The 13,603-nt window shown below is 27.0% G+C and overlaps 1 protein-coding gene across 9 annotated transcripts in view; it reads left to right on the top strand.

Moving 5' to 3' along the window:
- The first annotated feature begins 7,505 nt into the window (after nt 1–7,505).
- Nucleotides 7,506–13,603, top strand: part of LOC119606803 (probable serine/threonine-protein kinase mps1) — a 60,222-nt gene continuing 54,124 nt past the window's right edge. The window contains exons 1-2 of one of the 9 annotated variants that reach the window (XM_037960399.1): nt 7,506–7,836; nt 8,894–9,037. The gene's annotated coding sequence lies outside the window, so the exon portion shown is untranslated. The other 8 variants (XM_037960398.1, XM_037960397.1, XM_037960400.1 and 5 more) reach the window with 8 other exon arrangements.

The raw sequence follows: 13,603 nt of genomic DNA, 5'->3' as shown, positions 1-13,603 counted from the left end.
CTGTTCTAGTTCTGTTCTAGTTCTGTTCTAGTCCTGTTCTAGTTCTGTTCTAGTTCTGTTCTAGTTCTGTTCTAGTTCTGTTCTAGTTCTGTTTTAGTTCTGTTTTAGTTCTGTTCTAGTTCTGTTCTAGTTCTGTTCTAGTTCTGTTCTAGTTCTGTTCTAGTTCTGTTCTAGTTCTGTTCTAGTTCTGTTCTAGTTCTGTTCTAGTTCTGTTCTAGTTCTGTTCTAGTTCTGTTCTAGTTCTGTTCTAGTTCTGTTCTAGTTCTGTTCTAGTTCTGTTCTAGTTCTGTTCTAGTTCTGTTCTAGTTCTGTTCTAGTTCTGTTCTAGTTCTGTTCTAGTTCTGTTCTAGTTCTGTTCTGGTTCTGTTCTAGTTCTGTTCTAGTTCTGTTCTAGTTCTGTTCTAGTTCTGTTCTATTCTAGTTTGGGTCTAGTTCATTCTAGTTCAGTTCCAATCTGGCAGCCCTGCTTAGACTATACTACCGTTATATTAAATACCCATTACTCATTCGTTTTTGTTTTTTTTCCAATGCAGAGAAATGCATTTGCTTGCCAAAGTGGTTAAACAAATATAATCCCCAAAGTTTCCCTCTATTATTCAGACAGACACATACACTCTCACATACATACATGCAAAAATATTACAAAAGAAAAGCAGCAAAATAACAAACAACTCCAAACAAAACCATGGCTTGTGGTTTTTCTAATTCTTTTATGATTAAAAAAATAAAAATTGTTTAAAATGGAGTGTGTGTGCGTTATTTTCTTTATTGTTCTACAGAATGAGTGAGTTCATGAGTATCTATGATTTAGATAGAAATTTATTTTTTTTTAATTTTATATTTTTTAAAAAGAAAAATTTACATACATAGATTTACATGCATTGTTTAAGCTTCAGTTTTTTTCTGTGTTTGTTGTAAATTTAGCTTGTTGTTGCTGCTGTTCAATCCGGTGTGTAGAGTATAGATTTTGTCACGCATGCAAGCGTAACGGGTACATTGTAACAGCGACAAACTGTGTTGTAGTTATGATGATAATTGCGATTAAGAACAGTGGGTTGGAGGGGGGAAAAAGTGAAGAAAACATGGTTGATTAAAAAAAGTTAATTTAAGCATAAACGTTAAAGAATTAAGTTTTAAAGAGAAAAATTGTTAGCTGTATTAAACAAATTTTAATTGAAATTTATATTTCTTTAGCTGAATTGCTTAACATTTAGCTGAATTGCTGAAATATTAAGGGAAATGTGAAAATTTTGGAAAATTTATAGGAAAATTTTGTTTAAGGCTTGCTGAATCACCTAAAACCTTAGCTGAATTGTAGATTTATGAAAAAAAATGGAAAAAAAGCAAATGAAAAAATTGTAAGAAAATGCGATTTTTCTTTAGCTGAATTGCTTAAAACTTAGCTGAATTGCTAAAATATTAAGGGAAATATTCAAATTTCGGCAAATTTATATGAAATTTTGGTTTTATGATTGCTGAATTACCTTAAACCTTAGCTGAATTGGTAAACTATTGAGCGAAATGTTAAAAGTTTAGAAGAATTATAGTTTAAAGCTTGCTGAATTGCATAAAACTTTGGCTGAATTGAAGAATTTTAAATGAAAATGGGAAAAAAATTAACATATTTTTAATAAAATGCAATTTTTCATTAGCTGAATTGCTTAAAACTTAGCTGAATAGATAAAATGTTAAGGAAAATATTAAAACTATAGAAAATTGTTATGAAATTATAGTTTAAAGCTTGCTGAATTACTTAAAACCTTAGCTGAATTGTAGAATTTTGACTGAAAATTGGAAAAATTAACAAATTTATAATAAATTGCGATTTTTCTTTAGCTGAATTGCTTTCAACTTAGCTGAATTGGTAAAATATTAAAGGAAATGTTTAAATTGAGGGAAAGTTATATGATATTTTGGTTTTAAGTTTGCTGAATTATACAAAACCTTAGCTGAATTGTAGAATTATGCAAGAAAATGGGAAAAAATTAAAAAATGTTTAAAAAATGTATCTTTTCTTTAGCTAAAGCTATAGAAAATTGTAAAAAAATTATAGTTTAAAGCTTGCTGAATTAGATAAAACCATAGCTGAATTATAGAATTTTGAACGAAAAAAGGAAACAATGAACAAATTTGTAAGAAATTGTATTTTTTTAGGTGAATTGCTTAAATGATAAAATATTAGAAATTAACACTCCTGCCCACTGTACATGCTTAACAACATTGTGGACTTGAACATGTGTAAATGAAACTTTACTCTCTTTTTTTTCTACAATGTGTGTTCATTATGCTTGACAGATATAGGGGAGGGAGGCTCGATTATTATATGAGTTTTAACTTGATTTTCAAAAATAAACCCCTCTGATAAGCACGAACAGGTACTGAAATCATTAAAAAAAACAATAACAAACTCCAAATCATGAAAAAATACAAAAATTGAGGACATTTTTGTTAAAATACAGATTACAACATTTTAGTTGTTTTTTTTTTTTGTTTAATTTTTGTAGAAAAAAAATTATGAAAATTCATGAGGAATTTTTTTGCAGTTTTAAACATTTAAAAGTAAATTCATATGCAACTTGGCAAGAATAGCAATAACAACAACAATGACAACTATAACAAAATGGATTTACCAATAACAACAGAGTCAAACTAACAACCACAAAATTAACAAACAAACAGACAAACGAGCGAACATTAGTAGTTTTTTCATACACCCATGAATGAATGAATGAAAATTGTCTAAAAGGAAAAAAATTAAAAATGTTAAAAAATGCCAACGTTCAAGCTCATTGTGTGAGTTAAAGATAAAGGCAAACGGAAAAGTTTTCTTAAAAATCAAGAAAAATATTCTTTTGTTTAAATGACAAACGAAGATTTTAAATAAAATTTTAGTTTTCTTTAGCTGAATTACTTAAAACGTAGCTGAATTGTGAACTTATCGAGGAAGATGTTAGAAAATTATTATATTTATTATAAAACGCAATATTTCTTTAGCTGAATTGCATAAAACTTAGCTGAATTGGCAAAATATTGAGAAAAATGTTAGAATTTTAGGAAATGTATATTAAATCGTTCTTTTCAGCTTGCTGAATTAACTTAAACCTTAGCTGAATTAATGAAATTTCAAAGAAAATATTAAGAAATTATAAAATATTTAATAAAACGTAATTTTTATTTAGCTGAATTGTTTAAAACTTAGCTGAATAGGTAAAATATTGGAAAATATAGTAAAATTATACGAGAATAATACTAAATCATTATTTCCAGCTTGCTGAATTACCTAAAACTTTAGCTGAATTGTAGAAATATGAAAGCAAATGTGAAAAAATTAAAAAATTTGTATTAAAATGTAATTTTTCTTTAGCTGAATTGCTTAAAACCTAGCTGAATACTTCAAATATTTAGACATATAGTAAAAGATTAGTAAATTTATATTAAATCATTGTTTAAAGCTTGCTGAATTACCTAAAACATTAGCTGAATTGTAGAAATATAGAAGGAAATGTGAAAAAACTAACAAATTTGTAATAAAACGTAATTTTTCTTTAGCTGAATTGCTTAAAATTTAGCTGAATTGTCAAAATATTGCGGAAAATGTTAGAATTTAATGAAACTTAGTTAGATCCTTATTTTAAGCTTGCTGAATTACCAAAAACTTTAACTGAATTATAGAAATATGGAAGATAATGTTAAAAAAATAACAAATTTGTAATAAAACGTAATTTTCTTGAGCTGAATTGCTTAAAACTTAGCTGAATTGCTAAAATAATAATCAAGATGTTACGATTTAAGGAAACATATATGAAGATGTTTATTTGAAACTTGCTGAATTACCAAAATCTTATCTGAATTGTGAAAAATTCGAATAAAATTTGAAAAATTATGAAATTTGTAATAAAACGTACATTTTCTTCAGCTGAATTGCTTAAAATTTAGCTGAATACGTAAAATATTAAGATATGTATATGTATAGTAAAATTATAGTAAATGTTTATTAAATAATTGTTTTAAGCTTGCTGAATTACCTTAAACGTTTGCTGAATTAAAAAAATCTTCCAAAAAGGGTTAAAATATTAAAATATTTTGAATAATTTGATAATAAAACTTTTTTTGAGTTGCAGTATCTTTGACACATGTTTGAAATTACTTCTCATTTCGACCTCGTTTAAAGTCTCATCTAAAATTGTAATTTCAATTCTTTTAACAACAACATACAAACATTGTTCATTTTTTTCAAACAATATTTTCTTCTATATTGTATAAACTACTATCGTGTTAAACAATTTTTTTTTAGTTTTCATCAAAAATAAAGCAACAAATAAAAAACTATGTAAGTAGAAAAATATAAATTGATAATAGTTATAGGAGGCCCAAAAAACCAGTTGGTTTATGCAGCCATGCATTACAATGCACATCCACATGCATTACACAGCGTCGACAGCCAACAATAACAACAACAGTATACATACAAAGGTATCCATCATATAGATGAATTGCAACCAATAACTTATTTTATTTTGTTGAACAGACAGCTCCAACAACTCAACTCTCAATACATTTTTGTTTGTAGAACATTATTGTACACATATTTCTGTTTTTTTTCTGTTTGTCTGGCAAAATAACAACAATGAATAACATTATTATGTAGAAACAACAAAAAAATTAGAAAAAAATTTATTTAAGAATGAATTTTAATTCCACAGCATTCCTTGAAACAACTTAAACATAAAGTTTTCATAACAAAGTTTAATAAAATGCAAAGAGAGCTAGAGTGAGAGAGAGAAAGAGTGTTACCAACAGGGAAGAGTTAGTTAGGAAGAGCTAAATTATAAAGTGAAACAATGATGACAACTTTAAAAAAAACTTATATGTATTATATACAACAAAGAGAAAAAGTTAAAAAGATAAAATTAATTAAATGTTAAGGGAAATGTTAAAATTATAGAAATTTTATATTAACTCATTGTTTAAAGCTAGCTGAATTACCTAGAAGGTAGCTGAATTACCTAAAACATAGCTGAATTGTATAAATATACAAGAAAGTGGAAAATTATTCGATAATTTTTTAATAAATCTCTCTTTTTGATTAGCTGAATGACTTAAAACTTAGCTGAATTGGTGAAATATTGAGAGAAATGTAAAAATTATAACAAAAAAAATTTTAAGCTAGCTGAATTACCAAGAACTTTGCTGAATTGTAAAAATATAAAGAAAAATAGTACAAAATTGTTTTTTTTTTTTTTTTTTTTTTTTTTTTTTAATAAATACCTATTTTTCTTCAGCTGAATTACTTAAAACTTAGCTGAATTAGTAAAATATTAAGGGAAATGTTAAATATTATAGGAAATTTATAATAAATCATTCTTTTATGCTAGCTGAATTACTTAAAACTTAGCTGTATTAGTAAAATATTAGGTGAAAAGGTTAAAATTATAGGAAATTTATATTAAAACATCATTTTAAGCTAGCTGAATTAACTAAAACTTAGCTGAATTGTAAAAATATACAAGAAAGTGGTAAAATATTCGAAAATTTTATAATATATCGTTCCTTTTCTTTAGCTGAATTACTTAAAACTTAGCTGAATAGGTGAAATATTAAGGGAAATGTTAAAATTATAGGGAATTTATATGAAATAATTGTTTAAAGCTAGCTAAATTACTTAAAACTTAGCTGAATTACCTAAAACTTAGCTGAATTGTATAAATATACAAGCAAGTGGTAAAATATTCGAAAATTTTGTAATAAGTCGCTCTTTTTGATTAGATGAATTGCATTAAACTTAGCTAAATTGGTGAAATATTTAGGATAGTGTTCAAATTATAGATTACCTCATATTTTAACTTGCGGAATTGAGGAAATCATAACCGAATTTATAAATTAATCAAGAAAATGTTAAAAAACTTTAAAATCTGCAAGAAAATATAAATATCTTGCTGAATTACTAAAAATTTAGCTGAATTGTTGAAATATTAAGAGAAATTCATGAAAAAAAAATATGGTTTTACAGCAAAAACTTAGCTGAATTAAAAAATAAAGTGACGAGTTGTTGAGATATTGTAATATTTTCAACGAATTGAGAAAATTTGACATTTTTCTTTGCTGAATTGTATAAAACTTAGCTGAATTGAGAATAAATTAAAGAAAATTTGTAATTTTGTAATACATCATTATATTTCTTTAGCTGAATTACTAAAAACTTAGCTAAATTATAAAATTTTTGAAGGAAATGTTAAAAATGATTTAAAATTTTTACATTTTGTTTTGCTGAATTAGTTAAAACTTAGCTGAATTGTTGAAATATTAAGAAATATGTTAAAAATTATTGAAAATGTTCACTAATTCATTGTTTTTATATTGCTGAATTAGCTAAAACTTAGCGAAATTGCATAAAATTTTGCTGAATTGAGTAAAAGTTGAAGAAAATGTGGAGATTTGTAATAAATCATTATTTTCTTTTAGCTGAATTATTTTTAAGTTAGCTGAATTGAGGAAAAATTAAAGAAAATTTGCAGTATTGTAATAAATCATTATTTTTCTTTAGCTGAATTGAAGAAAAATTAGCTGAATTTTGAAATATTAAGGAAAATGTTGAAAACTATTGAAAATATTATCTAATTCAGAGTTTCGGTTTTGCTGAATTAGTTAAAACTTAGCTGAATTGCATAAAACTTAGCTGAATTAAGGAAAATTTAAAGAAACTATGCAGATTTGTATTAAATCATTATTTTTCTTTAGCTGAATTGAAGAAAACTCAGCTGAATTGTTGAAATTTTGAAGGAATTGTTGAAAATTATTGAATATATTTAATACTTCAGAGTTTTGGCCTTGCTGAATTAGTTAAAACTTAGCTGAATTAAGGAAAATTTAATGTAAATATGCAGGTTTATATAAAATCATTATTTTTCTTTAGCTGAATTGAAGAAAACTTATCTGAATTGTTGAAATTTTGAAGGAATTGTTAAAAATTATTGAAAATATTAAGTAATTCAGAGTTTTGGATTTGCTGAATTAGCTAAAACTTAGCTGAATTACATAAAACTTAGCTTAATTACATAAAACTTAGCTGAATTGCATAAAACTTAGCTGAATTGCATAAAACTTAGCTGAATTGAGGAAAATTTAAAGATAATATGCAGATTTGTATTAAATCATTATTTTTCTTTAGCTGAATAGTGAAAAACTTAGCTGAATTATGAAAATATTAAAAGAAATGTTAAAAATTATTTAAAATTAGTATTTTAACATTGTTTTCACCTTGCTGAATTAGCTGAATTTGAGCTGAATTGCATAGTATTTAAGAGAATTGAGGAAAACTTGAAGAAAATGGGCAGCTTTGTAATAAACTATTATATATCTTTAGCTGAATTGTCGAAATTTTTGTATACTTTAAAACAGCTGTTTGGTTACTGCAATTGGCAACACTTCTTAGAGAGTTTTCGTTCTCTTGCTTTTTGTACAGTTCTCTTTGGATGGGAACACTTTTGTGTATCATTTGCTGGTTGATGGATACTCCAAGTTTGTTTGTTTTATATGCGTTTGCTATACACATGCTGTTGTTATCGAGGGGAGACCCTATTGTTTACACTAACAAAAACCATAGACACTTACACACACACACACAGTGTTTTTTCGCCTGAAAAGTTTAAGCAGAAACTAAGGTTTTTAGTTTACATTTAGCTGCCGGCCCAAACAGTATAAACGGTTGGAAAATAACGTGTGTATAAGAAAAAGAGAAAAATTACGTTAATAAAACGAATGCGAATTTTTTTGAAAAAAATTTGTTTTGTTTTTCTCTAAAAACAAAACAAACACGCGTTTAATAATAATTTTTTGGTATATTTTCTGTGGTTTTATTTTGGTGTGTTGTATGTAGAGAAATTTTTGAAAAGAAAAAAATTATATTAAAAATTTTTAAAAATAGATCACTGATCTAATAAGAATATATGGTGAATTATGAGAAAAAAAAAGAATATGAGAAAAAAATTTTAATAATAAATATGATAAAAAAAGAAAATTTAAAAATTGTTTATAAAAAACATGAGATTTACGTGTTTAATAGAAAAAAAGAAAGAAATAATAAAAAATTAATATAAAAAAAATTTAAAAAAAAATATTTAAATGTAGGCGTTGAAACGAGTAGTTATTGTTAATAGAAAGAATATTGAAATCGTTTGTAATAATAAAGAAAAAACAACAAATTGTTTACTTGATTTAACAATATAAAACGCAAAAGAACAACACTGTATTGTTACAATAATAATAATAATAATAAACGGTATTTTTACGCCAACACAAGAATAACAAAAAAACATTTATTACAAAAGTAAACAAGAAGAAAATTAAAAAAAAACAATGATTTACCCATAACAAACAATTTTAACTGTCAAATAAACTTCAAATCCAAAGACACTATTTTATTTGTCAATTTTCAAAACAAAACAAACAATAACAACAATATCCCGGAAATTGCCAAATTGAAAAAAAAACTTAAATTTTCTTTTTATTAAAACTTTATACAACGGAAATTAAAGTTTAAAAATATAAAAAATTTAATTTAAACTTTAATTTCTTTTAAATTCTATTAAATTTGAAGTTTTAGTTTAAATGTGTTTCCCTCCACTTTAAATTGGCTGCTTTTTAAAGTTTTATCTTTTAAAGTCGGTCATTTAACGGTTTTTATTGTTTTTTTATTTTTTTGTATTTTTTTGTTTCTTTTGTTTGTATTTTTCTTTAAATTCTTATTAATTCTCTAATACTTTTGTTTAATTCATTAGTTTTTTTTTTATACCAAATTGTTTTTTAACAAAAAAATTACTATTCCAAAAATATTAAACCGTAAATTTATCATGTCTTAAGCTGTTTATTTATACAATTTTTTTTTATAAAAAAGTGTGCCAATTTGTATAACTTTTTAAAAGTTTTAATATCCCAAATTATAACAAAAAGTAAGGTGCTAAATTAAGTGCTGCCTTTTTTTGGTTTAAATATTAGAAAAATTGTTGGATTATTTAACAAATAAAAATTGTAATAATTGGTAAGTTTTAAGACAAATTTTTTATAATTTGAAAACACCCAAGTTGATTTTTTGCAAAATGTTTAAAATAATAATAATTAAAACTAAAGATTAGTATTCTGATCTTGTGAAAGTTTTGAAAATATGCAATACATTTCCTTCAAATATCTATTTATTCAGAAGATAGATCATAAAGATTCTCTCTAGCCTATCCTCTAAGTTTTTCCTTAACTTAACTTAAAGTTCAAAAAAACTGAGTAAACCTCTCCGAGGTTCTGTATCAGTTCAAGATATCTTAATATGATTCTGAAATCTTAAGTTTTATTTGAATTTTCTTCTTCTTTAGAGATCTTCTGCTAGAACTCTCACGTGTTATCGCTACACATTTTGGCAAAATAGTTAGTTAGTTAGTTAGTTAGTTAGTTAGTTTGTTTGTTTGTTAGTTCTTTTGAAAGTAGGATGTATATACATCAAATCCGAAGAAATAAACATAAGCCTATATAGGGCCTGTTGTGTACTCCTTTACCAGTGCCTCAGGTGAGATTCCAGCTCTCGAGCTCACCACCTCCGGTCTACCAGTCTAGAACACTAACCACTTACCTACCGGAGGCCAGAATAGATCTAAGAGGAACACAAAAGTGTATCGACTAAGTTAAAGGCTTCTTTCTGGTTTATCGAATCAAATTTGTTAGAAGTATCCGACGGTTACAAATCTCCTTGAACTAAAACAAAGCTATAACTCAGGACAACAAAATTTGATATTGCTGAAGAATTGATCTAGGGTTTCTCCACATGTGTATCGTTATAACATAGCAAACTTTCGGCTTTATAAAATTTGTTATCTTACGTCTGAAAGATCGATCAATTGACTTCAAAATAACTATATCTTGAAGCCTTCTTAAGATTAGCTTTGAGTAATCCAACCAAAAGCAGCAAGTACTTTAAGCATTTTACAAAAATTTCTTTGGCATGGCAAATGTTCGATTTGTAATTGGATCCAATATCTGTTTAGGCCTCTACAATTCTCTATTGAGGATACTAAAAGCTTACTACATCGTTCAAGTACGGCTGCAGAAGTCAGACATGAATAATTCAATTAGAACTTTAGATGTCTTATCAGAATAATGAGAGAGAAAGATATATGAAGCGAAGTTCTAATTGAATTCTTGAGCTTGGAGACTGCTAGTTTTGGAAGAAAATTTGCTGGGGACTAGTGAAAGTAAATATCTGGGATATCCAATAGAGTCTCTGATGATGCTTACTAGACCATCTATGTATATACGTCTGTAAGAGTATTCAGGTTAGCTTGGATCTAGTAGATTTGGATTACACTTTTGGATTCGAGGGTTCTATTGAGTTTCTTAAATGCTTTAAATTCCGAATATTAAACATTTCCAGTACTTTTATCTAATCCCAGATCAATATAGAATTCTGCCTTTCGATTACATTCCCCATTTCAGTTTCACAATAATCGAAAAGAATGGAATAGTAACAAAACTGAAATGAAAGTGAACATATGTATGAATATAACTTTTACTTGATCAAAGTGATGATTCAATTGTGAATTTCCTTTTATCGAGTTTTGCACCTTCTATTAGACAGAATGAGCCTTAGACTCTACGACAAGAAGTGATTCGCAAATTCGCATGAGGAATGATATCTTGCTGATTTACCACAGTTTGATGCTGTTGCAATCCCCGGGTAAAGATGCGCCTTAAAATTTGGGGAGTTTTATAAACTCAAGTCTGATTTAGTTCCTTATTCCATAGAACTTTTCCTATGCTGCTACACTGCAACCACATTATCCCACCTCGAGGATCATGTGATAAACTTCGAAGTTTGAACTATCAAATATACCTTTATGTGCTGTTGTGAATTAGCGACACCTGTTGAGACTGCGATGAATGTATATTTTCGGAGAATATACTGGCGAAGACTTTGTTCGTGGCATAAAAGATCGATAAGTCTGCACGACTTGTCCTCTACTACTTATTATTGAGGTCCGTTGGAGGATCACGTGTTTGGTTAAAAGTTTGATACTAGAGTAGATTTCGAAGTTCTAGCCTCTTAGGAATCCGCAAAATTTACAACTGTTTGTATTCTGTTCTGGAAATAACTTTGTTCATGGCTTCAGCGTTCAGTTACTGCTTCCAAACAGGTAGCATGAACAATCTCTAAGTCTGCAGGACTTATGCGGTAATACTTATTAGTGACGAGCTTTCGAGCATCATTTGTTTGTCTAAATGTCTCAATAGAATGTTGGGAAGCAGCAAAACGAGTTCTTTAAACTGCAACGATTGATTGGTTTCGGTGCTAGGAAAGACTTTGTTCGTGGCTTGAACGATCGGTTCCTACTTTTAAACAGGTGTTTGTTCGTGACATGAACAATCTATAAGTCAGCAGAACTTGAGCGATAGTGCTTATTAATGACGTCCTTTCCAAGAGCACTTGGTTGGTTGGAAGTTTGATGCCAGTATTAGACTTTGAAGTTCAAACCTTCCTCTATCGAAAGTAGGGAATCAGCAAAAGGAGTTTTTTAAATTTAGTGTGTGATTTCTGTTCAGTGAAGAAGTTTGTTCATGATTTCAATGATCGGCGTCTGCTTCCAAACTTGGTTGTCTAAATGATTGATGTTAGTGGCAGACTTCGTAGTTCAAACCTTGAAATATGTCTCTATAGAATGTTGGGAATCAGCAAAACCAGTTCTTTAAACTGCCACGATTGATTGGTTTCAATGCTGCGAAGGACTTTGTTCCTGTCTTCAGAGATCAGTTCCTGTTTCCAAACAGATGTTTGTTCTTGGCATTGTCGTGATTAGTAACGCCCTTTCCAAGAGTACTGTTGTTTAAAAGTTTGACTACGAAGTTCAAACCTTCCTCTATATAGTGTTGGGAATCAGCAAAACAAGTTCTTTAAACTGGTTTTGCAGATTGATTCATTAGTTGGTTTCGGTGCTAAGAAAGACTTTCGTTCATGGCTTAAGCGATCGATGTCTGCTTCTAATGAGAGTTAAGGATTGAAACTGGTGAGGCTCACAACCTAAAATTGACTTACAAAAGAAACAAGTGCATGTTTGTGGTCCTTCAAATCATTCCGCTATTGTTAGAAAAGCACTAGTTTGTCAACATTGCTTTCTCTGTGCTTTAACAGTTTCAACATCTGGCAACTTAGGAATTAAAGTATGCCACTTTTAATCTAAAAACACAGGGTTGATTTTGGTATAAAGATTTCATTCATATTCAAGTTAAAATTAACATATTACGATGCAATTATTATTACTCACACTGTCATTTTCATATTTTTTTTTCAAACAGCGCCATATTTTTTATTTAAGTAATTACTCCTCTTTATGTATTAAAATCACGCTATACTAGTTTTTTTAGGATTTACATGTCAACAAGTTTTACATATGTATTTTTTTACCATTTTGTACTTGTTGTACTTTTTTTGTTATTACTTTGCTGTAGTGTCAACTAAGTTAAAATGACTTTTAGTATTTAAACTAAAACTTAATTTAATTAACACAAATTATAAATGTTAATAAAAAATCACACCTTAAAATTAACAATATAAAGGTTTTATTTGTTATTCTTTAAATCTTCTTAATTTAAAGAAGATTTATAAGTATTTTTTTTTTGTAATTTTTGGGTTAAACCTTGAAAATTGTTTTAAATTTAGAAATATTTTTCTTAAAATTTTCCCATAAAAATATTTTGTAATAAATAGATGTGCGAATTTGAAAACAAATTTTTATATTTTACAGCAACAAATTTTCAAATATAAAAAATATAATAAAAACGAGTTCATGAAATTTATTTTAGCGATGTGCCAGACATTAATAATAGTTGGAAATTTATACAATTGTTTATAAAATTTTACAGTGAAAATGCTACTAAACGGATTTGTTTGAATTGTAGAAAAATTTTAATAAAAATGTCCCACTTTTAAAGTTGTTACTGTCTTATAGTTTAGCTATTTTCTCAGCTAGATGCAACATTTGTTTTAAAGATTTCTATATGAAAAACTTGTTTAGTATGTTAATTTTTATATACATATCTATATATTTTTCTTATATATACCAGATGTCTGTGAATATAAAATTTTGCTTTTCATAGTGTAAAAGCAAAAATTAGTAAAAATTTGTATTCAACTAAAAGAAATTATAAATAATATTATGTAAATTTTTGTGACAATTAAAATGTTTAAAATATTTATTTATTTATTAAAAGTTTAACATATTAAGTTTTATTTTAATTAGCGTTTTTTTTTTTTTTTTCTTCAAATGAAGGTTTATCTGTTTTAATTTTTTTATTTATTTATTAATTTTGTTAAAGCTTTAAAATGTTTAAATTGAATTAAATTTATGCCATAATTTAAATTATGTTAAATATCACAACAAGTCAATTAACTTTAAACAATTCAGATTGAGATCTTAATTGACACTACTGGCAGAAAATGACAGCGTAAAGTGATAAAGAGTTTATTGCTTTTTACTTTCTTTGCTAAAACAATAAAGTAAAAAAATTAATTGGCAATACTGTTTGAAGTGAGGCCAATCTTAACATGGAGATAACTGTGAGGAATACC

The sequence above is a fragment of the Lucilia sericata genome, unplaced genomic scaffold (genome assembly GCF_015586225.1).
Source record: "Lucilia sericata isolate MDLA Ls3-8-SP2 unplaced genomic scaffold, ASM1558622v1 Contig000624F_arrow, whole genome shotgun sequence".
In the NCBI taxonomy this organism is placed as follows: domain Eukaryota; kingdom Metazoa; phylum Arthropoda; class Insecta; order Diptera; family Calliphoridae; genus Lucilia; species Lucilia sericata.
This window is presented reverse-complemented; position numbering and strand designations above follow the sequence as displayed.